The following is a 27,539-nucleotide window of genomic DNA, read 5'->3' as shown; positions in this document are numbered from 1 at the left end:
CAAAAGTAGCAACCAAAGAGAAAACAAAAGGGACTGGAGACCCCAGCCAAAAAAGAACAAAAGATGGGAAGATTCTGGACCAACCTCGCAATGGGCCGTCGCTCCCCGCGTCTCCCCCTAAATTACCTAAAAAAGGTAAACTAATCCCAGAACAAACAAAAGAGATGAATAACTGAACTACCGGTAATCTCCAGCCCAAACTAACACAATAAACTAAAATAACAAAACTCCAGTGCCTAAGTTTGCATAGAGGTTTGGAAACACAAACCTGCTTGTGAAGAAAAAAAAAGTGAGAATTTTCTCAACCTTTAATGTGCCGGATCATGATATTAAAAGACTGTAGGAATAGTGTCCAACGCATTAGTCTCTGATTCGCATTACGCATTTGATTAATAAACACAAGAGGATTATGGTCAGTGTAAATGATGATTGGCGCACTAGCAGAGCCGACATAAACCTCAAAGTGTTTGAGAGCCAAAAAAAGCGCAAGAGCCTCCTTTTTAATAGTGGAGTACACAAGTTGATGCCGGTTAAATTTCTTAGAGAAATACGAAATCGGGTGCTCCATGCCATCATCTCCATCTTGGAGAAGGACCGCACCCGCCCCTGCATCACTCGCATCAAAGGACATTTTAAACCGACGGTCGAATGCAGGTGCAGCCAGGACTGGGGCACAAGTCAGCAAAGCCTTTACACAATCAAACGCCTGCTGGCAACTCTCAGACCAGTGGAAACGTTTTTTGTACTCAACAGGTCAGTAAGTGGGGCGGCAACCGCGGAAAAGTTTTTACAGAAGCTTCTGTAGTACCCCACCATCCCTAAAAACCGACGCAAGGACGGGACGGACAGAATGGTTTCAACCTTTGAACGCAACGGCTTGACCCCGACCCACAACTTTTCCTAAATACTGTACAGTAGCTTGACGAAATTCGCATTTTGCCAAATTGAGTGTGAGGTTGGCATCACGCAGCCTTCCAAACACTGCATGAAGCTACTGAATGTGATCATCCCACGAACTTGAGTAGATTACAATATCATCCAAATAGGCTTCGCACCCCGACAAGACTATGTTTACCAAGCGCTGAAAGGTAGAAGGCGCGTTACGCACGCCAAATGGCATCACCGTATACTGCAGGAAAGCGTTATGGGTCACAAATGCAGAAATCTTAGTGGCCAATACCCTTTTAACAGGTCAAGCTTTGTCACATAATTGGCACTGCCAACATTATCAACACAGTCCACAACCTGGGGAAGAGGATAACAATCTGGCTTCATGACCCCATTCACCTTTCGAAAATCTGTGCAGAATCGGTCAGAGCCATTGGATTTATAAGCTAGGAGACACGGTGAACTCCACGGACTAGAGCTAGGCTCCGCAATGCCGTACTCCAACATATAATTAACCTGGTTTTGCAAACGGAGGCGCTTGATGGGATTGACTCGGTAGGGATGCTGCTTTATTGGCGGCGATTCGCCCACATCAATTTCATGCTGCAGCACATGGGTTATAGTCGGTGATACCAACATGATCGGCAATAACAACCAAATGCTCTTTTGTACAAGGCAGACATGTATAAAGTACTAGAGACCCAGACTTGAGTAAAAGTACAAGTGCTCTATCAAAAAAAGTGACTTAAGTAGAAGTTGTTTAAGCACCACACTTAAGTGGAAGTACTATTCAAGTATTCAACATTTTTTGTACTTAAGTATTGCAAGTAGTTTATTTTAAAATGTACTACTCAAGTACTGGAAGTAAAAGTACAAGTATTGTGTTATGTAGTTATTGAAGAAAGCAGTCAAAAGTTTGAATATCATATTGTTTATTTTTTGTATACTTCTTTAAAAATAAAAAGGAAACTTGTTTAAAACCAAAAAGGCTCAGGATGCTGCAAATGTTGGTATAATATGAAAATGGCTGGTGGATTTAAGACAAAAAATTATAATTTATTGAATGAATCAAATCTGAACATATGTGTCAGTGGCTTGTTGATCTTTACATTGTTAGTTAATTTCCTAATCTGGGACACACATTCATACGGTTCGATAAAGTACTTATCAGACTAACTTATCATTGCACTTACAATAACAAGCGTAGCTGTCCTCAATTTAGGTTATGCTGTACGTCTCATCTCCGGTTTTTCCTGCATCCACCGTGTGTGTGTGTGTGTGTGTGTGTGTGTGTGTGTGTGTGCGCGCACAAAGTCTGGCACGTGGGACTGCTGGGATTGGTTGAAGTCACTGTTGAATAATAACAATAATAATAATAATAATAATAATAATAATAATGGTTGAATAAACTCCGGTTATTGGTCAAATTTGCGGAAAAGTTGCGGTGATTGGTCAAAATTGCGAGACCAAATTCATGGTGATTGGTTGTAATGAGTAACGATGCAGCACATAAACAATGTATTGGAGTAAAAGTATTAAACTCATCAAAAATATGTACTCAAGTAAAAGTGGAAGTAGGAGGAAAAAATAATAAGCCTTTTAGTACTTAAGTACAGTAGTGAAGTAGTTCTACTTCGTTACTATACTTTCTATACACTCTGGTGCAAGGATGTAATTTATCGAGGCTCAGTTGCACTACAAATTCATCAACATTAAACTACATTGTCAAGAGCGAATAGCACAACCCCAACTAACCGATCACTATAAAAACATTTTTTTTAAAAACTCCCCTGCCGAGTCAGAAAGGATAAAACAGGCTGGAAAAATGTACTGCCCGAAAATTGGCACAGCACACAAAACAAAAAACTCAAGGAGCAGCAGCACAAAAAAATCAATGCCATCCAAACGTGTGCATGAATTAACAACAAAGCACACAAAAAGTAGGCAATGTGAAGACACGGTAAACAACAAAGTATCAAAGTAACCATCCCCCAGTGTCACACCACGCATCAATTAATACAGAGAGAGGGAAAAAACAACTATGATACAGTTTACCGATACAAGTAACTGCGCCAAAAGCAAAAATGCACAGCTACACGCTGAGGCAAAAAGCCAAAGCCATCAACGCTCTACCACACTTCAAAGCCTACAAATACCACTCAATGCGGAAAACTGCGTTTAGACGAGCCAATGCTGTGGGCCAATGCTATGATGTCTATATTGTACTAAGTGTTAACAGCTATTTTTATTCTCGATTAGGGCTGGGACGATTCATCGATTACAAAAATACGTCGATTTGCATAACGAATCAAAGTGTCCCCCCTGTGCTTTCTGACCACGGTGGGAAATCTGTAGCAGGAAAAACACTTTGCTTCTCCCACTATAACTCTAGAGTCGGTACTCGCTCCAAAGCTCATCACCGTCACACTCCCCACCAAGGTTATAATCGTTAACGAAAACAAACGAAATAACGAAAACTAGATTGGAAAAAACATTGTCGTTAACTGAAATAAAAATAAAAACGAGGCATTACAAAAAAACGATAACTAAACTAAAACTGTAATGTCTGTTTGCGAAACTAACTAAAATAAAATAAAAATTATCGAGTAAATGTCCTTAGTTTTCGTCTTTGTCGATCTTTCATAGAGCAAATAACGTTATATCTCTCCGACCATGACATTTCCCGTAGACATGTATAGTTTCCGACTGGGAATCCAGAAATTCCGACATTCCACGTCAAATTGAACACAACATGTCCGTGGCTCCGTGCCTCTCGCCTGGCATCATAGCGGTACCGAAAGTCGGAAGAAAGCGGCACCTATTTGATTATGACTGTGTCAGATAAAAGCGCCTTGCAGTGGAAGGTGGTAAAATATGTGGACAATTTATTACAGGGAAAAAAAAATCACACGAATTTGAAAGTACATTTGAGAAGCGCACACAAGCTAGGAGGCTAACCTAGCTTACCTTAACAAGGTAAAGGAGAAAGCAAAGCCCCCTTTCCCCGAAACAGAAGCTAACCCTGGTAACGTTACGGGCATGGATGTATGGGTACAGGGTATTGATGTATGGATACAGGATGGAGACAACAGCAGGAGAGAGAACAATACAGGAGGGCTTTCACCGGCGACCCGATAGCTGCTGGTTAGTAAATACGCAGGAACACCAAAAGCGGGAGGAAGCGTGGGTTAATATGTGTATTGATATGTCTACAGAACTGTGTGACTCGATTGACTTCTAAAAGTTCGCCACTTTACTCGAACCAAAGTTGAAAACACCTGTTCATGTAGGTCTTCTTTAGTCTGTTGGCTATTTAGGTTTTTTTCCTGGAACACGTCACTTACACATTTTGCACATACTGCGTCTTGTGTAGACTGTTTACATATTTATGACCATATGTAGGCTACATTTTATGTACTGGTGTTATTGTTGAATACATTGTGAATACATATTTCTAAAATTGTATGATGTTTTTGTTGAGTTATTATTACACAATGCTTTTTCTGATCTTTTTGAATCCCCTGACAAATAACCCATATTACAAAAAAACTAAAACTAAGACTAAAACTAATAAAAACTAAACTAAAACTAAGCATTTTCAAAAAATAAAAACTAAACTAGCAAACCCGCTTTAAAAATTAATTAAAACTAAACTGAATTTGAAAACAAAAAGTCAAAACGAAATAAAAATAAAAACTAATGAAAAATGCAAAACTATAATAACCTTGCTCCCCACACACACATGCTGGCCCTGCTATTTTCTTAAAGGAGATCGACGCACACACCAATGCATAAGTATAAACTTAAGGCCATTTACGTAGGCTAGAGCCCTGCGTTTCAATTATTTTCCTTGCCCCACACTGATGAAAAAAAAAAAATACATTTGCCAGTGATTATCTTAACTGCATATTACTCCAGTGATGAAATAAATGTCAAGTACTTAAGTAAAAATACTGATTCACCAAAGTGCAGTTCAAAAAACTTGCAAATTAATCGTTAGGGACAGCCCTATTCTCGATTAATCACTGTGGTCTAGAAAACGTCAGAAAAGCCAACAGTGAGGTCTTCAGATTGATTTTCTTGACAATCCAAACATATTTAGTTGAGTATTTAGTAGAGGTCGACCGATTCATCGGTTTTGCCGATTAATAGGCACCGATAGTTGATTGGTGGAACTATCGTTATCGGCAAAAATCCATACCTATAGTTTTTCCTGGTTGCGTCCGTTGCTGGAGCGGCTGAGAAGCGCGCGCTGTCATTCATTACACAGTACGCGAGAGCTGAGAAGGGTCTGCTGGCATCATGCATTACAATAGCGGCCTCTAGAGGCGAAATAAAAACTATCACTGATGCCTCGTGTTGTTTATTTTCGACACGTGTTACTGCGCGCTGCACGGAGAGCACATGCTGTGCGGAGAGGGCATCGACAGCAAAAAGGTATTTAAACAGTACATTTTGTCATATCATTATAAAGTTATTAATTTGTTGAATAGATGCTGCATTAGTAGAGAAAGAACAGCACAACCGTATGTTTGTTTGCTTTCGAGGCTGAGATGACGCTAAACATTAGTAGTAGGCTAACTTACCTCAAGCGGTTAAAACACGGACAAAAATAAACGCAAGTCCGACCCAAATGTCAGAATCAGAACCCTAAAGGATCGTCCACGATCCCAAACGGCACCTCTGATTCATATTTAGATAATTTAATAACAGTTAAACGTAGAGACTTACTGGTTGCTGCAGCTAAAAGCTAACGCCGTCACGGGGGTGTCTTTGGTGTCTTTCTAGCCTTTACAGGTGATTTTCTATCCAGCCTGGAACTTGTGCCTTTTTTCGGGGTTGTTGAGCATTAAATCCAAACTGTTACATCCAAGATTTATCCACTTGATGTCCATAATTCATCACGTTTTCGGTCATTTCTGCCGCTAACTCCGTGCTACCCATAGACAGTAGGTGCTACCGACAAGGGAATCTCCCATGATGCCTTTGTTTATGTTTTCAACCAATGGGAAGGCAGGTCCGTCACACATTACGCCTTATATGGGCATCCAAGCGAGAACAAAGAGTATAGTGGGAAAGATAGATCCCTCCAGGTCAGAGATCGTCTGTTACCGTTCTAAACCGTTCTACAGAGAAGAATGGCGTCACTGTTTTGAGATTAGGCATACATTTGGGCCTTTTTTGAAAAAATGTAAATAGTTTGTCCTTTATATGAATTATAATGCTCATTATGTTTATTTTTGCACTGGATGACTCCAAATATGTAGGAGAACTGTTTTAGACAACACACATGCCAGTTTCTACAAAGTAGATATAGGGGGACCTGACAAAACAAGATACATTAGACAAGATAAATGACTTCCCCTTTGCATTAAGTTAGCATCTGTAACACAAATATACAGCATAGACCTATATCCAGTGCAGTCTGGAAGTTGACTAAGAGTGAATAATTGGTCATGGGAAAAGCAGACACAGCAATATCATGAGTGGCCTACATGTGTCTCTATCTGAACCTTTGTTAATATAAGACTCTTATGGATGGTGTGAATTCATGCATACCTTCAGTAAGTGATTCAATGTCTCTCCTTTGGTGCAGAATACAGACATCAGGAAGTGCTGATAGGACACTAAAACACGCAGCCATGTGAATCTAGGTGAAAGTGGCACGCAAGGGAAGAGAAAGGATTCTCCATACTTAAAGCCTCAGATTGACTGATTGCCAGATTAACAGCTTTAAACCACTAAGGCGGACTGGGGGTTGGAGCAGTCTAGCTAGCATAGCAGGCTAATGAAGTGCAGAGGGGAGATTAAATGATGGCGATTGTAAAAGTGCTGATGGTGGCAACATGGGAGACTGGAGGAACGACAGAACCTCACTGCCAGGCAAGGTAAAACCACCACTACAGGTCAAGCGTTAAACCAGTCAGACAGGTAGAAAGTCAGTCAAGTCAGGTGTTAAATCAAGTGGAGGTGCATTAGGAGACAGCACCAGCAAGAAGAACCACACCCAACAACACAAACAGTTGTTGTGTTGCAGTTACACTTAGTGGTAGGTCAACGCCACACTGGAGGACATCTACAGAGGTTAATGCAGACCAATCCTAAAGCTTATTTATGGTTTGGTTTTAACAGATTACCCATGATATGCAGTAAACATTTGTTTTTATGACTAAATCAAGTGGTAGTAACTAAACCAAGGCTTAATAGAACAACATAATTATTAAATGGCTGATTAATGCTTCATTTGGGAAGGATATAACACAGCAGTAAATCAGAACTTCAAACCTATAATGTTACGTTGGTATATGGTGACTGAAGGACCATCAACAGGCAACACTACTGTACATGTAATACCAAGATAGCCAAATCTGTAAATCCCCTGGTCCACTGTATTTGTTAGTGTGATATCCAGCCACTGCAGATTATCAATAGTGTGTGACTGCCAGGGCTAAATAAGGCTTTGGCTGGTCCTTTGGATTACAGCAAACATATGTCAAGGATAATATCCAAGGTTTTGATCAAATGTATCCGATTTGCTAATAATGGGATCATTACAATACATTGCAATGTGACAACAATAACAGCTGGTAAAACATTTGTGCATCAAATCCACCGTGAATGATTCCATTACACCATACAGTGTTATCAATGAGGAAAATGCTCCAGCTTCCTCTATTACAGCAAGACACAAAACCGACTTTTGTGCTTAGTTGAAGATCAACACCCTAACCCATTGTGTGATTCCAGTCGGGAAATGTGTGTATGTGCGTTTGGTATTCACTCGTGATTAAATTCACTCAGACTTGACAATACAGACAGAATCCAGAGGCTGCAAACATCAGCAGCGGAGCCAAACAGCACATTCTGCTGACAGCAGGAAAGAGCCGACAAACGGCCACAGTTCTGTTTTTATACACAAGAAACACAAGAAGATCCAACGTGATAAGAAAACTGAAAGATGGGAGAGAAATGGCAGATAGCAGTTCTCTTTTAACAAAACTTAAAACTTTTAACACCTCACAAATAGGGAATTTATTTTTCACTAAGTGTGTCATGTTGTGCATTGTGTCTTTACAGGGAAGCAAGGTGACAAGTTCATGTGACAAGCATCTGGCCGGCCAAAGTACCCCAGTATTTCCAAAAGGGGTTGAAAGGAGCAGTAGGAATGATAGGACAGAACCTACAAATCATACCACATAGTCAAGAAATGAACACGGAATAATAAAAAGGTAGATATGAAATATGTAAATAATAGACATAGGAATCTGTAATAAAACCTGTAGAGCAGATCTGCAAAGCACGAGATAAAAAAAAGAATAAATTTGATTCAAAAGATTAATCCTTTAGTCATATTTTACACTTCCACACATATTTAGCTGTGATAGATTTTTGAAGGATATTGCTTCTAATCTGCTTTGTGCACTCAAACATCCAAGTGCCTTATGTTCTAAGGTTTACAGGTATGACATTTGTCAGAGTGCTCATTTCATACAAACAGTAAAAAAATTTCCAAGTGAGAGAGATTTTCTTTTAAAGGACTTTCTGTAGCTTCCTGATCCTCCACTGCTCTTTTCCCCGGAGAGAAGCCTCCAGTACAAAAGCCCCCAGTACAAAAATGACAGCCTACACTGTACACTGTGTCACTACATGTGTGAGTGAATGCCAGTACTGTACTTGTTGGTGTGTCCTGTATTTGTATTGTTACAGAGCACAATTTTCATTGCCAAAGATTTTCACCAGAGATTCAATACTGTTTGCATCAAAGGCTGCCAGAAACTGCCAGCTCCACCAAAGAACTTCCCAGCGGTTTAACGAACTCTTTCATTTGAGAAGGTGATTTTGCTTGACACTTATTTTTTTTAAATGCTGAAATAACAACCTGAGAAAAGTATTACTACCTGGTTAAGATAGACTTTTCAAAACACATTGAGTATGTTGTCTAAAATTGTTCATATTGCTGTTTTTTTTTTTTGCATTTTAGATCGTCAGATATGTCGGGTCAATTTTAGGGTGAAAAAAAGTCTATTACATACATCACAGTCAAAAGTCAGATATAAGTATGAGGGGCCATCTGGGACATTATTCACAATTACCTCACACACGCTCTGCTGAAATGCTTTCATACACACTACTGAAAAATTATACTCTTGCATACTATACTGAAACCACACACACACACACACACACACACCTGAAACGCTCTCCCCCACACAATACTGAAACACTCTCATATACACAACTGAAACAGGATTTCACTTTCAAAAGTGCATGTGAGAGCGTTTCAGTAGTGTTTATGAGAAGTAAGACTGATTGTAATTTGAATACTAGGGTAAAGTCGTGCCTGCAGGGGAATAGTATTTCCTTATACAGTACATAAAGCCTTTATTCACAGAAAAGGTACGGGGAAGATTTACAATTTTGTTCACCTTCATTCTGTGGACAGGGCCTAGGTTACGGTTACAGGTATTTACTTTTGAATAAAGGCCAATTCAAGCACCGTTACGAGCTGTTTAATTGATCAATAAAAAATAATCAAAAGCCTCACAAGGTCCTGCCAAGAGAGACTGAAGGATGAGAAGACAGAAGAGGAAGCACAGTGAGAGCCTCTTAAGCCTGGTTCACACGGCAGGATAATTAGGCCGATTTTAGCCCCGATTCACCCCTTCCGACAATCTTAAGGATGCTCCGATTATCGTAAAATAATCTGATCAGATATTCCTGCCGTGTGTGGTGTGTTAAGACTGCTCTCGTCTGCTCAGAAGGACGTCGGGACCGCTCCGATCTCAAAATCGGGGATATCCAACATGTTGGATTTATTTGGCCCGATTTCTCCTTGTGTGTGGTGTCCCCCGGGGACAAACGAGCACGCAGCCTGTGGACTGTGGCGTGTAGCCAATCAGAAAGCGAGGTGACGAGGCGGCGAGGAAAGCACCGGGAAACAAAATCAAAACAACCGGCGGCATGGCGAACCAGAAAGTCCGGTGGACGTCGGAGATAAGTATAGCAAGTATAGTCCATGCTCGCGTTGTCTCCACTTCTTTGACCATCGCCTTTTCTTTTGATAACGTTTTTTTTTTCGGTTAAAAACAAACTATCGCCACTGCATCCTCTTCGTCCGCCATGATTGTTTACTCTGAAGTCACGTTTGATCTCGAGGGATTTTGCGAGATTTCCCGTCTGACCTGGGAATGCTCGGGAGTCAAATCGGTTTGTGTGTGATGTGTTGATTTTGCCGTGTGCTGCGCACCACACACTGTACGACCAAAACTGTTAGACCCGTGATTTTTTATCGCCGTGTGTGGGGTCTCTCAGGATTGGAAAATCGGCCGACAATTTTAAAATCGTCCTGAACCAGGCTTTACATGAGAGAAAATATAAAGGGGCCTACCAAAGGATAAGCAGGCTCATGGATGGATGGATGAAGAAATTATATCACTGCAGGTCAAATGCAGACAGTTACACAACTCAGATAAGGGAACAAATTTTGTCATAGATGCACTTTTTAAATAAAACCTTTTTAGACATTATCATAAGATCATATCCCATGAGGCTAAGGGATTACGTTTACGGTATTAGTGTGATCAATTTCTGTCAGCTCGTATTTGTGCAACCATTTCTCACCATTAAAAGACCAGATGAGAAGCTTTTAACAAATAATTGTTGCCAAATTAGGCAGCACACTGGATTCCCTGACTCCCACGGTGCTTGTGTTCAAAGAGATTAACAGTGCATTGCTCATGTGCCAGAACACAACGCCATTTTCAGCTGCATGCAAATGTTTTCATCCCCATCTCTAAATAGAACTTCAAATGTAGGAGAAATCTTAATCATTTGTTATTCAATCTTTAACAGACTGTTCTGGTATCTACACTGTCCTCTATTTATTAAAAAAGCTATTTATTAAAATGGGAAGAAAGTGTGGAGGAGACAATATCCCATTTCAGGCCCAAATTGAACACAGCTGCAATCACAAAGTGAGGCATGCTCTTCCATGTCTGAGTCTCACTTCCTGCAAAGACTGTGTCATGTTAGCATGTATTTAGTCTTGCATTGCCAGACCTTCCTCCACAGTGCTTTAGAGGAGGGTCTGGCGAGTCCACACAGCATTCCGGCACGGGAGAAAAACGTGCTCTGGTTTATTGGCATTTCTTTAAACCAATCACAATCGTCTTGCTAAGCACCGGACAGAGCCACGGTGTCACTGCAAAATAGCCTCGGGAAGGAACTTGTTTTGGTGGAACAAGATTGTTGTTTAAGTCAAAAGGTTCAAAAGGTTGTTTAAGTCGTGCAACAGAAAACCTCAGATTCGACAGTTTAGCTAGCTGTCTGGATTTACCCTGCAGAGATCTGAGGAGCAGTTAACCATAGTCTTCATAAATCCACTGGAGTTAAAATTACAACACAAAGAAAGTGGAAGGTAACGGACAAGCTCTTCATCCCTGAAATGAAAAGCATTCCCATTGTCACAAAGAGTTACACTAATTTTAATTATGTGAATCATGAGGAACTGATACAAAACAATGTGACAGTCAATCTTTTGATTAATGTTAGTTTTTTATTCGTCTTAGAAAGTCAGTGACATTTTAATTGCTTTCATTTCACCAACCGATAGTGACTAGCAATCTCTGTCGAGATAAAATGCATTCAGCATCAGTAAAGCAAAAGACTATCATAATACTTGTTAGGCTTGATTCTGAATGATGACAATGACATGTCCTTATCGAGTATCACAAATGAAAGCCTTGATAATGACGAGTATTTTCTCTTTATTATTTTCTCATTACTTCCCTTTACACATTCTCAGCCAATTACAACACAATAACTCATCATCTTTGCCATTACAGACTTTGCATTGTTGCGCCTCAATTTGAAATGCAGTGTAAGGTAATTTTTTATCAAGCTGCATAAAGCTATTGGGCAAGGCATTTGTGAACTACAGTAGCTCACACATGTCTAATTTGAATGATGAAATTACACATGTAGAAGAACAGCAGCTACCACACAGACTTTTAATAATTACTTTAATTGGGTAAAAAGCTGGGTAAAAAGCCGTCACTCGTGCCAATGAGGTTTTACATTAACCTTGTGCACACAATGACCCACCCAACAATGCGCAAATGCAACAGCAAAATGAAAAACATCCCTTGCTTCTAAAAACAACCAAAGTTTTACTGGCAGTGGTTAGTTTTTGTAATTTTAGTGAATCCCTAACTTAGTCTGGATTGTATTCTTAATGTGACTTCAGTCAAATGTACGACCATCTCTTGCTAAAAGTGCTCTACGAGAGTCAAATAGACAAAGAGAGAAAAGAGCGTGGACCAGCAGAAGCCATTTCAAATATGAAAGAGTAAAAGGTTTTTTGTATAGCAAAACATGTAAGCCTCACTAAAGCCTTTAAACATTGATGATGTTTGCACACTTGTGTTCAGGCCTCCTTTCTTTTAATTCACTGACAGCTTTAGCTTGACTAAGTTTTGATTTGCCTGGGTTGAGAGATGTGTTTGTAGTGTTAAAAAAAATGTGAAAGGAATTATTTGTTCACTACAAGGCTGCAAGGCAAATTAAGATGCTTATATACACTACAATTTGACTGTTGAAAAACCTTGAATGCCGACATGCGCGACTGTACCTTAATCTTCTGGTTGAACAAACATCTCTGTAGTCACTGGGTCATATCTGTGTTCCACTTTAAAATCTTTTAATGGTCACGGCCTATGCATTTAAACCACTTGTAGGTTCAAGTCACATTTAGGTTTTCTGTACAGTACATCTTTGTTAGTTGTGACAATCCATGGACCTATGATGGTAAAAGGGAGATGAAACTACTGTAGAAAAGACGAGAGGCTTTTTAGTACTGGAAATCTGATCCCGCCCTTTCCATGAATAGCAGCAGTGGATCAATCTCAGTATGTCCTAGTGCTGAGGTAAGCAGACAGGCTCTTCACTGCTCCATATCCACTGGGGAGGAAGTTTTAGTCTGTGTGAAAAGCTCATGCTGGGAGACACACACACACACACACACACACACACACACACACACACACACACAATTTCTCTGAAGACTCTTTAGAGTAACAGATAAGCTATTCATTACCAAAAGCGTTTATGCTTTTGGGATTTGTGTGTGCATTTGTGAGTGCGTCTACAGTCTGTATGTGTATTAGGGCTGTTAGAACGAAGTTCGAAAGTCGAATATAATTTGAATAGAAAAGAAACCCGTACCAATACCATACGAATGCTGAAATTACTATTCGTATGTGCTTTTTTTATTTTTTATAAATAGGTTGGCTAATCTCCCTCTTCTCATGTCATGTCTGATGAACAATAAGTTACGGGAGTGAGAAACACAAGGCATTGTGAGCTAACGTTACGTACCGAATAACGTTAGTACAGGGGGGTGTGACGGGCTGCGGCTGGAAATCAGTAGAAGGATGGGAAATAGTTTTAACATGACTTTAAAATCGACATCTACCGAGCCAAAATGCTTATGTTATCAATAGTTTGTAGGGCTTTGACTCCGAACTTCGTTATTCGAATATAATTCTAATATTTAAAAAAATAATGATATTCGAACGAATATTAGGCAGCCCTTAATATTTGAACCTGTTATGGGCATTATTTTTTGTAAATGTGTTTGCTTGTAAACATTGTTTTCAATTCAGATTCCGATGCTTTTTCACGCCTGGTGAAGTTGTGAATTTCGAGCTCATTAGCAAGGCTATTATTGGTCATCTGGGCTCCTGTAGGTGACATTAGCATTCTGTTAGTGCCTATTTTGTATACCAAAACAATGGCCGCGCCAACGCCTACAACAACCACGCCTGACGACGAGATCAAAATCTACACTCCAATTTGAAAGTAAGGACAAAGCGATATGTAAAATACGTAGGACCAAACTCACATACCACGCGACGACCAGCAATTTGAGAGCTCACCTGTCAACACTACATCCCGGTAAGCTGGAAGAGGAGGAGGGGGAGGGATCGGGGGCGAGGCAGGCCAGAATCGACTCCATGCTATCTCCTTCACGAGGCCTCCCCTATGCCCGTCAAAATAGAGCAACAGATTTGCTGACACGGTTCGTTTGCGAAGATATGAGGCCCATTAATGTGATATATGGGAACCGGTTTCAAGCTTTCGTCCACGAGCTAGAGCCAAGATTCAAGATCCCCTGCTACAGGACCATGAATGGTAAAATAACGAAGCTGTACGACACAACCAAAGATACACAGAACATATAGAACTTAAGTTTGATACCAATATAGGTCTTACTGAAGGCATTTAATGGTCAAAATATTATTAATACATATTTGAATATATTCAAATATTAATATTAATAAACAAACAAACTTCGAATATGATTTTTGGGCAAAAGTCAAAGCCCTAATAGTTAGCTCGTTCTAGTTTCCTAACTGTGTCACGAGTTATAGGAGCTTAGCTGGGAGCTTGATCGAGACAGCTAAAGTTAATGTTAGCTGCCCTACAGCTTGTCAGAGTTAACTTTGACTTCATATATATTACCTTCTAATAGCTGTATTCTCAGTAACGTGACAATCTGCAAGAAACAGGTTGCTTATAAATCACTAAAATAGTAGTGCAGGGTATATACAGAAATCCTGGGAGGTAAATTCAATACCTTTTAATACCATTTTTAATACCTTCTCAATATTTTTTTAAACCAACACGCCATTGAGTTGCAGGTTTATACGGCAACACGTTTTCTAACTATTAAACAGAGTTTGAGATTTATAAAACTACACCCTCTTGGCCAGGGGTCTTCAATGTTTTTCTAGCCAAGTACCCCTTAACTGAAAGAGAGACGAAGCAGGGACTCCCTACTAAATATGCTGTATAAAATTAAGTTGCATAATAAACTGGGCCTACAATAACATGTAGGGCGGCCTTAAACCTTTATACCTTTTTTGCATAGAATACTAAGCTATTAAAATAGCCAAATAAGTGTTGGCATGATTTTACAAATCATGTTTTTATGTTAAACATACATGTGGCACAATGAATTCTTAGGGTTAACTATCTGTGGATGGCCTTAGTGACTAACTTACCTATAGGCCAGTAAGCAGTGGGGATTTATATTTGCTAATATTTTGTTGGATTCGTGTTAAGCCTTTTTACTTTTTGAAAAAACTTACAAAAAATAAAAATAATTTGGAGGCCCCCCTGCATTGACTGAGGACCCCCTAGGGGTCCCGGACCCCCTGTTGAAGATCCCTGCTCTAGGCCAATGGAACAAAGCAGATAGGGAAAGTCAACAGAATAGATTGAGACTCACTGACTTTGGAAACATCTTGCATTTATTATTTTGAATAATACAGAAGACAAAGAGCTTAAAAAAATAATCGAATATCGAATCGCAATCGCAATATTTGGGAAAGAAATCGCAATTAGATTATTTTCAAAAATCGTTCAGCCCTAATAGAAAATATTCCATGAGGCAAGTGAAATACAAGAAAACAGACACACAGACAGACAAGCAAACAAGCATTCACCGTTTGAACTTTGATGGTTGGTGATGCCATTATAACCATCTGAAACTAAGTGAACCTGTGATCTCATGGTAAGTGCTCCAATTGAATTGCTTTTTCTTCCCCACGAGGGGTGCATACCACTCAAAACCAACATGAAAAACGTAGCTAGTAATGTTCACTCAGCGTTTTGTTTTGTTGTTAAACTGTGTGTAAAATGAGCGGTGACGTTAAATCACCGGTTTCAGGTAACGGCACCGTCTATTTGCTGGATGGTTTCAGGTGGATCAGTTTTGCCGACCGGATACGGCAAAAGTTTGATCTATCAACCAGCTCCGCTATCTTCTTCGTTGCTCTGCTTGGTTGTAGCGTGCAGAGGGAATTTGAAAGACAACCGTTTATCCCGCCCCTTGGCTTGATCCCTGCCAATGGTGTGTTCCCAGACCCAACATCTTGATGTGGGTCTGGCTTGTCAGGCTAAGACAGCCTATCACCCGATGCGGGATAGGATATGATATCACACAAACTTTACAAGATCAACTTAAATAGACATAATAAAACAAATGGACAACTCATAGTTTGCAATAACAATTATTCAAAAAATGAATACCTCGTAAAATGGCGATTAATACCTTTTAATACCTTTAAATGGCCTTAATTTTTACTAATTTGATTTACTACCTTTTAATACTTTTTAAAACCCCACGGACACCCTGTAGTGGCAGCACCGTTTGGCTTAGTTATCAATGCCGTTAGCATCGTGGCTAACACTATTACTTAGTTTATGACAAATCTTTTCAGCTGTGCTTTCTAACATGTCATTGATGTCACAGCCGCTTTAATACACTTGTTATATAATGTTTAATTACAGAATTCTCTGTTGATTTGTGTTTGTCACTGTGTGTGTGGTGGGATATAATGTAAACAGAGAGCGGCGTGCCAGAAATGCAATGCGCCATGACGTAGGTCCCCTTCAAGGCCAGGCTGATGTTGGAAGTCCCTCTAGTGGACGGAACGTGTAACAACAACCACATGCTTATAGTGGCATTGACAATTATGAGTAGTGTAGTACATACCTAACAGGCTGCATTTGAATATTTAAAAAAAATAACAAATGGAATTTGGTATTATAGAGGAATACTGACAGCTCTAATGTGTATATGTCTAATGGCAAAGCTATGGCTGGCAGTGTAATTGCGTTCCCTGCCCTCCCAGTAACTTTTCCTCTGTACAAGTGCTTTGTCCTGATCAGTGAAACTCTTCCCCTGTGGCACGTGAGTGTGGTCAGCATCTCAGTAGATCAGAGAACTGCCCCTGTGTGACATCCATAAGATTGCCATGACAACCAAGTGATATGACAACCTCAATTATTTTCCCAACTAGACATGAACAAGTATCACCCATCCCTCTTGTCATCCTATAAGATTTTGTATGCCCTTTACTCTATGAAAAATCTGAGGATCTAGAGGAAACTGAACAGATTAACAAACATAAGTTTTAGCTGATGCAAAAAGAAGGGACTTGTGAGGGGAGTTCAAGATCATTTTGAATAAAATCAACCTAAATCAGTAACAAATAATTTGATGTATTCTATCAAGAAACCTTTGTGTGTGTGTGTCCGTTGTCTTTCAAATATCTCAAGAACCGTTCATCCGATCGGTCGGCTTCCTGACTCATTTTAAAAAAAGACAGAAAAAAAAAGAAGAAAAAAAAAAAAAGAGCAGTAGCCACACTGAACTGCTGCCGGGCAGCGGACGTGTGTCTTGGGCGAGGGGGAGAGAGAGAGAGAGAGAGAGAGAGAGAGAGAGAGAGAGAGAGAGAGAGAGAGAGAGAGAGAGAGAGAGAGAGAGAGCGAGAGAGAGAGAGAGAGAGAGCGAGAGAGAGAGAGAGAGAGAGAGAGAAGAGTGGCGGTACCCTCTAACATTCTAATGCTGGGTTTTACAGGCAGCTTTTTTCCAACTGCAACTCCGCAAAAAAAAAAAGTTCAACTTTGGTGAACGAGCAGGGGGATCTCTTCTATGCTAATTTCAAGATCAAAGCCAGACTCCGTCATGCTAACTGCTGCTCTGCACTTGAGTACTGATATCGCGAGACAACTTTTCACCTCAACAGGAAATATCGTTATGTTTTATTATTGCGAACCTCTAGTTACAGGTTGAGGTACAATGGTTCTGGAGAAAGCTGCAAGCCGCAATACAGGAGGCCAAGCAGTCGGCCCATTCCAAAACAGGCACGTTTTGAACGGGCACTGCACTAGTAGTTTACAAATCACCCACAATAAGCTTAAATACATCATACATGACATGATACATTGATGGCTTGTGTGTGGCTTCTTCATTTGATAATGCTTCACACAAATTGGCTAATAAAAGGTACAGCTATTAAACAGCTGTAATTACATGATTTATAACCTGGTATGCAGATGCTCCTCTCTGCCTAGTTGGTAATGCCTTTGCAAAGAATCCATTAGGATCTGGTTTGAAACATGCCATTAGATACGGCACATATCTAAAATATTCATATCATCACACTGCCAATGTGTCATAAGTAAAATTTTTGTGTGTCGTTAAGACTGATAGAAGCTGCCTGAGCTTGTCTTGGTGAAATTGTATTCTAGTCTTTTAAGATGTAATGTCGGGTCTTGGCTGAATATATAAATAAATCAGCTCTATCTATTTCATGTAAACCCTATAATTAAATGACCAAGCACAAGTAAATTATTTATCAGAATAATGTTCTCAGAAATGTTACTTATTGTTTATGAGTATATTATCGAAATTAAATTAGGCTATTAAAGAATAAGACATTAGATTTAATAGAATTTAGACTAACAAGCCATATGCTTCAAGCCTTTAAACATCATGTCAGTGTAATGGTGACTTTTAATTACTTAATTTTGGAAGCCATGATATTTATTGGCAGCTGAGATAAACATGATCACACTGACTGGGATTGTCAGGGCAGACTAAACACAATGGAGCATTAATGACAGCATTTATCAACAACTTGGAATAAAGTATTGTTTAGAAAGTGCCAGTAATGCAAACCATTGCTGTACTTAATTATTGTTCAATCCCTGTACATGTCAATACATTGTTTATTTAATGAGCTGCCTGATCAAGAAACTGTGATCAAAAGGCAAGCAAAGTGCAGGATGACATCTGCCTCCATTAGCCTGCAAGCACTGGAAGTTCTTTTTATTTATCATACTGACACATTCATCACACATTATACTGCAGCTCTAGAAACCAGCGAGCGGCCTACTACTCTTAATGGAATACAGACAAGTCAAGCAAAATGCAAATTAATATGCCTCACCAGGGTGAAGACTTAATAGAAGCTTATGATTGACCCACATTTAGCGTAAACTATCACAGGGTAAAATGTATCCCTGTGGCAGCGTTCAATTTTCCTCACTGACAGTCACCATTCAAATCCCATTTCCCAATCACACAGTTGCCTTGGAAACACCAGCAGCTGCCAGGCAGCCGTTCAAAAATTCCAAAATGAGGTGCCTGAATCGCTGGAAATTCCAGCGGGGGAATATCCTCAGCCAAAGACACATGGGTCCAAAGTAAGATGACAAACCACATCACATACCGTTGATTTGTTTTCTGTAGCACCTAGTTTTGTGAAACGGTGCATTAAACAATTACCGTGTGTGATCTGAAATGACACAAAGGAAAACTGAATGAGGAAGCAGGGCTAAGCTGTGTACTTAGTGGCTTGTGTTTTTGCTGCTGAGACGTCCCGGCCTACAAATCCTATCCTACAGACTAAAGAAAAAATCTTTGTTTGGTACAGATCCTCGCAAAAAATATTTGCAAACTATAATCATTTTCATTTTTTAGACTTTAATATTTTTTCAATGAAAATGAGAATAATGATACAAAAATGATCATTCTCTCCAATATCGTGAATCATATCGCAATATCAGTCAAAATAATCTCAATCAGATAATTTCCTTATATTGTGCAGCCCTACTCCAGACCATCTTCCCTGTTTGTGCTGCTGAGTTTTTTCATTCTAGGTTTTTTACCACAGCGCCCAAACTGCTGTTGCGGGAGAACAGGGCAATTTACTGGCCAGACATTTTAATTAGACCCTGTGTGCTATTCAAACAGATAGGAGAAGTATAAAGTCTCACTGTGTACAAACACTTAAGATTCCATACAAAAGGACAACAGTCGATGTCAGTTAAAGAAGAAATTAATGTTTTGTTGAGAAAACATCCAGGTCCATTTAGAAATGGTCCTGGAGCTTTTGATCATATGTGATATTTATCAGCAGATATTTGCCTACTTAATGCTCATTATATAATTAAAAACTAAAAATGCATATTTGTGTATGGAGTAATACGAGGCAAATGGAGTAGACTTTTTGTATTTCACAATAATTTAGGCAGCCTATGATCACACAATATTTTGGTTCAGTGAAAAGCAATATGGCATCAAGCATGAGGATTAAAAAAAAAAAATGACATACGTACTGAAACCACAGCCCTAGTTCAACTACGTTTTAAGAGTCCTGATGGGAAAGACTGACAGTAGGTAGCAGAACAAAAGTTACTTTACATTAATAAATCTAAAATGTTACTACATTAGGTAGAGTGTAGTCTCGCTTTGCCAGACCCTCCTCCAAAGCGCACTGAAGGAGGGTCTGGCTACTCCACATAGCATTTGGGGATGGGAGGAAAACGTGCTCTGGTTTAATGGCATTTCTTTAAACCCAATCAGAATCGTCATGGGCGGCGCTAAACTCTGCACAGAGCCGCTGCAAAATAGTCATGTGAGAGAAAACTCAGATTGGACAGAGTCTAGCGAACGGTCTCAATTTACCCTGCAGAGATCTGAGGAGCAGTTAACAATAGTCCTCATTAATCCACTGAATTTAAAATCCCAACACAAAGAAAGCGGAAGGAAACGGAAAATGCATGCAGCGGGCGGAATTTCCTGCGGCACCAGAGCAATAACGGAAGTGGAACATCAAGGATATAGACTAGGTAGAGTGCAGCTAGCGTTAGCCACCATTAACATGCCATCTCATCCATCTCTTAATACAATACTTTCATCCTCTCCAAGCCTACATTTCAGCTCACCAGGTCCATTATTGAGGTTTGGGGCGGGAAATATGCTGACCAGATTTGGCTATTCACACCTACAGTTTTGCCCTTCTGTAACCTCACATCACTCAGACTGCTATGTGTCCTGAAGGCCAGCAAATGGCTTCAGTTAACTCCCCCGTATTGTATGTAATAAAAGTAGAAGGTCATCACAGCCTGCCTCTCTCAAATGTTCATCCTGCAGAGCCTGAAACTTCAATGAATGGCAGAGCCAGTCCATCACAGGGGAGTACAGCTGGGCTGCTTAGTGTCCCCAGACAACTTATATTACTGTTGGAGACATTGTTACCAAGGATCCACAAAAGAAAACTTCAAGGTAAAAAAAAAAAAATGAAAATGAATTACACTGGTACAAAATTATTTGTGGAATGTAAGATTTGTGGGAAAATGCCACCAATGTTGCTTTTCAATCTACCGTCTGTTTAAAAGTCGCTGGCTTTGATTTGCCATACAGCAAATCCTCTGTTATCTCTGTGACTTAACTAAGTTAAGAGTGGGGGGAAAAAAATGAAAAAAAATTCCACAAATCCATGTTGAACAATGTGCCTAGTAAATTACACAGACAGCTCCCTGGTTGTCTCACTTAGACCTCAGACCACACTTCTAGGAAGACAAGCGTGTCACCACGACACTGTCAGACTTCTCCAAATTATTGCTTACACTGTACTACTGAATTAAAGCAAAGACTGCACTAATTGTAGCTCGTCCTAACCTCAAGGACCACAGATTGCCCGAACAGCAAGTTACTATCCAGATTTGGAACAGCCTGTCCTTGGGCAGACAAATTAGGACAATGAATGGGTTCCCTCCCAGTTGGTGATTCGCTTTATGGCATTTTGATAAAAGGGCACTTCCGACACAACAGGTCAGAATCTATTTTTAACAATTTCCTATTATGCTATAATTATCCAAGAACATATTTTACACAACTGGACACCTAATGCGAGGAGATTAAACATGCGTCTTACTTTACAGAAATGTGTCTCTTTAGCTGAGGTTCTGCAAATGGTCCTTAGTCTATGAAAGATTGAGGATAAATGCTGTGTGCGTGTTCCAGGATTCAATCATTATTAAGGGTGCGTGCAGCAGTAGTCCGCACAAGGCGAAGGCTCTTAAACTCCACATTGTTCCCTGCTGTGAAATTATAGACATTCCAGTATGAACAGAAGAGTGGTGGGTTTAAATCTAAGAGAAAAGATAGCCTCCATCCTCCTCAGACGGGGGATCTGTGTGGCCTAGATAAGGATCATGGGTATTTATTACTCCCACAAGAACCCTTTGACTGCACCTTTAGATTATGGGTCTTATGGGAATACTGAACAAATATTTGAAAACAGGTTTGGTTATTTACACTTGGTAGATAAGACAGTCAGTCACTCTTTATACAAAATGGTGCACAATACAGTCAAAACTGCTGTGCAGCAACAATGTCCTTCCACATGTTAACCGCAGTAATAGACACTCTCATGTTGCCATACAGGAAATATAAACATAACTTGCTGAGACTGTTAATTATTGATGAGGTGCAACCACTAGATTACATCTCCTGGTATGATCAAATATGCATAATGGCAGAAAGAGTACATCCTTGATGAATTTTGTCATGGTAACCAGGACACATGAAAGTAGTTGCCAGATGTTACAGTGTGGCTGGGATTGCACCTCTGTTTTTGAAAAGAAAGAGAGAAGACTTTAAAAGCAGATGGAGGATGTGTTCCTCTTCATATTAATCCACATTCAATTATAACAATAATTAAAAGGAAGCAGTAAAAATTAATTACATACGATTAAAAAGAAACTTTGCAAACTCTTCTGAATGCAGTTACGAGTTAATGATGGAACTATCTCATGCGGTGAAATTATCTGTGCTAGCCGCTGGAGCTCTGAGGCTGCTTTCAAACCAGCCATTAAAGTTTCATTCCTTTTATGCTAAAAACACGGCATGCCTTGCATATTGAAACGGCCCCTCTCTGGGAGAAAGCCAAGCACTCTTTCCTACACAGCATCAAATATGTTGACGAATAAAATGTTCAAAGATTGTTCAGACACACAACAAATCAAATCCTTAAACAAATGAACCCAAATGGCAGGCATGCATGTCTTTTTTTTTTTTTTTAAGTGCCTTCTCTCCTTCAAGAGTACAGTACCTTTTGCTATCAGAGAAGCTTGGGCCCTACAGGACAAATGCATCAAAAACCTCATCTTCATGTAGTGGCAGAATATAGCCACACTGAATGGAATAATACAACTCTCCATTTTACGTGGAGAGCGAAGTCTCAAAACAGAATGATCATGAGGAGATTGTAATTTGATAAAGAATACAGAATGATCACGTGTGGAATGTCTGTACCTTAAAATCAAAGACTATGGTCATTGATTAAAATGGACCAGCTATAATATGACCGCAACGTCCAACGTTTTCCACCATCTCTACTCTCTAGGAATAAGTCTTCCATCCCTTAGTCATGGCTCACGGAACCATACTGATTAAACTTCACTGAAATTATACACACAAGACCTCAATTTGTGTTTATTAGTGCTGTGGTATTTCAAAACCACATATTACAGCAAATTGAAATTGCACAGGCTGAGGATTTGGATGGTGGCCATTTTGTTTCGGTCTGCATTCCATGACGTCTTTTGCATGCGTGTGTCCATTGCCTCTCTGCTAAATGTGCGTACATGTATTTGGTTATTTTATTTTTTTTAATAGCGGCCCTTGCGGCCTGTGAGTGAAGGTAGACAGCACATGTACAAAAGACTATCCCAATGGGAGTCTTGTCTCAAGGGCAGAGAGGAAAGCTTGTGATTGACCAACCACAGGGCAGCAGGTCACAGCTCCATCACTGAGCCTTCAGACTCTGTTCACTCCACCAGGGAGAGAAGTACCGAGTTCAAGCTAAACTTAGCACAAAAAGTAAGGAAATTTGTATTTGGTAGATTATTTCTCTGTGGTAACAATGCTTTTTGGCAATAGATCTTATACCGTTGGAACGCCTGTTTAGTTCCCTTTCAAATGGTGCCCCATTTGTAAGGAACATGCATTTGTGGGATGAGCAGCAGCACTGAGTATGTGGGTTGCGCCCATGGAAAATTTGCCAAATCTTCTCTGCCAATGCCAAACAGCTTATTCTGCCATTGACTCGTTTGGTGTTTGGTGGATTGGATGATTGAAGTTTGAAGAAACAAGACATATTGGCAATTTAACAATTTATTCATTTCACAAACAGGAGCCTCAGTAGCGTGTGGAAGAACCATACACAGCCACAACAGCCTGGCACCTCCTCCTCATGCTGGTCACACACTGCTGTGGGATGGCATCCCATTCTTCAATCAGCATTTGTCGCAAGTCAGCCAACATGGTTGTGTTGGTCACTCTTGCACGAACAGCACGCCCAAGCTGATCCCGCAAGTGTTCAATGGGGTTGAGGTCAGGACTGCTGGCAGGCCATTCCATCCTCTCCACTCCCACATTCTGGAGGTAGTCTCTGATAAACCCCGCCCTGTGGGGGCGAGCGTTGTCATCTTGGAGGATAGAGTTCGGTCCCAGACTGTGGAGATATGGGATTGCCACTGGTTGCAGAATCTCATCTCTATATCTCTCTGCATTGAGATTGCCTCCAATGATGACAAGCCTTGTTTTTCCATTTAGAAATCGATTCTGCCTACGATCCAACTGCCGTAGGCAGAATCATCCAATCCACCAAACGAGTCTATGGCTGTTTGGCATTGGCAGAGAAGATTTGGCAAATTTTTCATGGATACAACCCACATACTCAGCGCTGCTGCTCATCCCACAAATGCATGTTCTACTAAACTAAACAGGCTTTCCAACAGTATAAGATTTATTGCCAAAAAACATTGTTACCACAGAGAAATAATCTACCAAACACAAATTTCCCTACTTTTTGTGCTAAATTTATTATAAAATTACAAGGTCAAGGTTCCAACCACACCCATGTCTTTTCAACACACACACACACACACACACACACACACACACACACACACACACACACACACACACACACACACTTCTCAGCTTTGACAGATTGGAGCAAATTATCCTTTTAACACATTTCTCTGTTGTGTGTGTGTTGGGTGTTAACTAGGTGCAGTTAAACCAAACAGAAACATATGTATTTAAATGAGCCTTGACTAAGAGCTCAAGTTCTGCCTCTTTATCATCAGAGCAATAGATGCCTTTTCAGCAGCAACTGAAAATTGGTTTAAATCAGAGAGATCACGGAATACGGTGCATATTTTTCTAACAGAACAAGAGATGAAACAACATCCAAAGGCACCATTTAATAGTGTATCTTCTTTCCCTTAATCCTTGTAGAACACAATAAACATAAAGTCATCCTTTTGGCCTCAGTCTATAGAAGCATAGTAAGTAAGTACAGTAAGTTAAAGATACTCATGTTTCCAAACTCGATCCTCCATACAGTATTTTACTACTGTAAGAAGGAGGTGACTGTGATGGACAAAAATAGTCACTGTATTTCTACAAGTCCACAATTTTAACCAACTATGACTTATGACCTATAAAAAGGTCCCAAAAATAGCATCAACATGTCATTACCATATATCCACAAATACAGTAATCATTTACTGTGGGTTTACAATTATAATCTCAATTGAACCAGTTGAAAGTGAACTCATCCAACTCAGACTGAACATCAATCCAAAAACAAGGCTAACTTCATGCAGTCGGTGATTATTAAAAATTACACATTAAATTCACCCAAAACATTCTTGTAGCAGACAATATTCCTTCATAAGATGAAGGTTGGCAGTGCGTGAGGCTGAGTGTGGCAGCACTGCAAACAACAAAAGAGCTTGGCAGTCAGATGCAAGTGATATAAATAGCAAAGCAAGTTGACACATAAAGCCTTCAATGAAGTTGTCCAAACCTTAACTGAAGAAGAAATGCTTGTAGAAAATGTGAATGTGTGACAAAAGCCATGTCGAGTTTTCCCATGAAGCCAATATTACAGGGAAATTATTATGGGAATATGCTGTGTGCAAGACAACAATCATGTTTACATCCAAGCCAAAATACAATATTACCCTCTACTAACTTCAGAGAAGGAGCAAACAGGAGACAGCAGGAACAGCCGGGGGAAATATGTTGCAATAACAATGCAGCTCATTCATTACTCAAGCTAGTATTCATATTTAATCACTATGTAAGTCAACAGGAAAACACCATACTGTGCATGCCAATTTGCCACAAAAGAGTTCAGCATTGACAACAAATGAAGCAAATACTGCATAGGCCTACAGGAAGATTGCAGCAGCATAAAAACAGCCGATATTAGCAGCCAACAGACACAAATACATTGCATGCAGTAACATATTTCAATAAAATAAGACTGCATAATGTTGCCGAGCACCGAAAACAACTGAACAGACAGAAGGAAGGAATAACTGATAGTAAGTATATTGGCACGAGCAGCTAGCTAGCTAATGCTTACCTTGTTGTTGTAAAGATGTCATACAGTCAATTCGAGGTCCCATGCTAATAGCAAACTCCAACTTCTGGCTTTAAGTTTGTTTGTCTGCCTAACTTACAACTGATACAACTATAGAAAAAAAAAAAAAAAAAAAAAATGACGAAGAGTAACAGAGTTACCAAACGACCTTTTCCACAGCAGTCATTTTGATTTGTTTGTAACAGCAGGAAAAGCACGTGTAATTTGGTTAATGATGGCTGGGTTCCAGTTAGTGTCACTTGAAGCCGCTCTTAGCAACCATGCACAATAGCAGTGCACAGAAACTGGTTTAAAACCTTGATGGGACGCAGCCATAATTACACCTGTGGTTTTTTTTTTTGTCAGACAGGTTTATGGAATTATTTATTCATAATGCCCTTAGCCGGTGATCTTTCTTGTAAAGTGCCACATAATTAGCACAAAGACTAGCAGCAATTCTTTGTATAAGAATTAAAGCAGAGTTTGTAAAGTGCAACAGCCGGCTGAGCCGGATAGCAGTGCACTAGAGTGGGCAGGGCAGGTTTAAATAGGCCGCCTTCTCGGGAAAGGTGCGTTGGATTAATGTTGCAGCTTGTAGAGTGTGTCATGTGAACCATACTGGAGACTGACAGAACTACAGTAGCTCGCCTGTTCTCCATTTATTAGACAAATAAACGATGATTAAATGTGCTGTAGCCCATAATAAAAGTATTGTATTGTACTTAATAAATACATTCAAAAGATCTGATCAGGATACAAAGTGATATCTAACTGAACAGATGGTTCACCCATATATTTGATCTACAAAATAAAAGCATATCTGTAAACTTGTACTATTTTTGCTATTTATCTTTAGGCTTGATTCAACATATCAGTATAAATAAAAGCATCTAATAAATACCAAATAACACAGGATATCCAAACTTGAAATTAAGCAGCTTATGTTACTGAAATGAGATATCTAAGTGGAAAATGTAACACCTTCCTTAAAAAATGACTGATGTCATCAAACTGGATTGCTTATGGTCTTTTGGCCAGGTAACCGTAGCATTTTAGATGGCAGATTCGGCTATCTTTAACAATAAACATCATGTTTTGGTTTCATAAAATGAATAGACATATTTCAAAACAAAACCTGCCATTGCCTCTCATTACTCAGTTTATGGTTTATCTTTCTAAATATGACACTGAGAGAAAGAAAACACATAAAACATGTAATGTGACTGTAGGGATGGTTTAAATCAAGCTACCAGTTCATCCAGCTCATCCTCCTCCTGTTTCCCTCAGGTGTCATGCTGATTCCTGCTGTGCAGACATGGCTCAGGTCATTCATGTTTCCAGTCACCACAACAACAGTCACACTGACGTTTCATTCGCTGAGCAGTGTGCTCAGCTCTGGATCACCTAACCCTATATGTGTGTGTGTTTGCCCATGTGCTAACAAGGTCAGTGGTTCAAACAGTATGCATCAACAAACATTTCTCCCCGGTGACCTTCTCTTCGTGGCTCCAGTCAAATTGAACGAATGAACATGATTTTTTCATCACCTACCCAATCTCCCTCCCTCTG

The 27,539-nt window shown here is 39.8% G+C and overlaps 1 protein-coding gene and 1 long non-coding RNA gene across 2 annotated transcripts in view; one reads left to right on the top strand and one right to left on the bottom strand.

Moving 5' to 3' along the window:
- Positions 1 to 26,091, bottom strand: part of sash1a (SAM and SH3 domain containing 1a) — a 259,596-nt gene extending 233,505 nt beyond the window's left edge. Inside the window, exon 1 of the mRNA XM_031322607.2 lies at positions 25,974 to 26,091. The gene's annotated coding sequence lies outside the window, so the exon portion shown is untranslated. The remainder of the gene's footprint in view (positions 1 to 25,973) is intronic.
- Positions 10,474 to 14,608, top strand: LOC116066496. The gene is made up of 3 exons (XR_004108963.2): positions 10,474 to 10,486; positions 14,451 to 14,456; positions 14,489 to 14,608. It is a non-coding gene; the product is annotated as an uncharacterized LOC116066496 (long non-coding RNA).
- Positions 26,092 to 27,539: the final 1,448 nt, after the last annotated feature.

This window comes from Sander lucioperca, chromosome 19, assembly GCF_008315115.2.
Source record: "Sander lucioperca isolate FBNREF2018 chromosome 19, SLUC_FBN_1.2, whole genome shotgun sequence".
In the NCBI taxonomy this organism is placed as follows: domain Eukaryota; kingdom Metazoa; phylum Chordata; class Actinopteri; order Perciformes; family Percidae; genus Sander; species Sander lucioperca.
The sequence above is the reverse complement of the archived record's forward strand: the minus strand, read 5'-3'. Positions and strand labels throughout refer to the sequence as shown.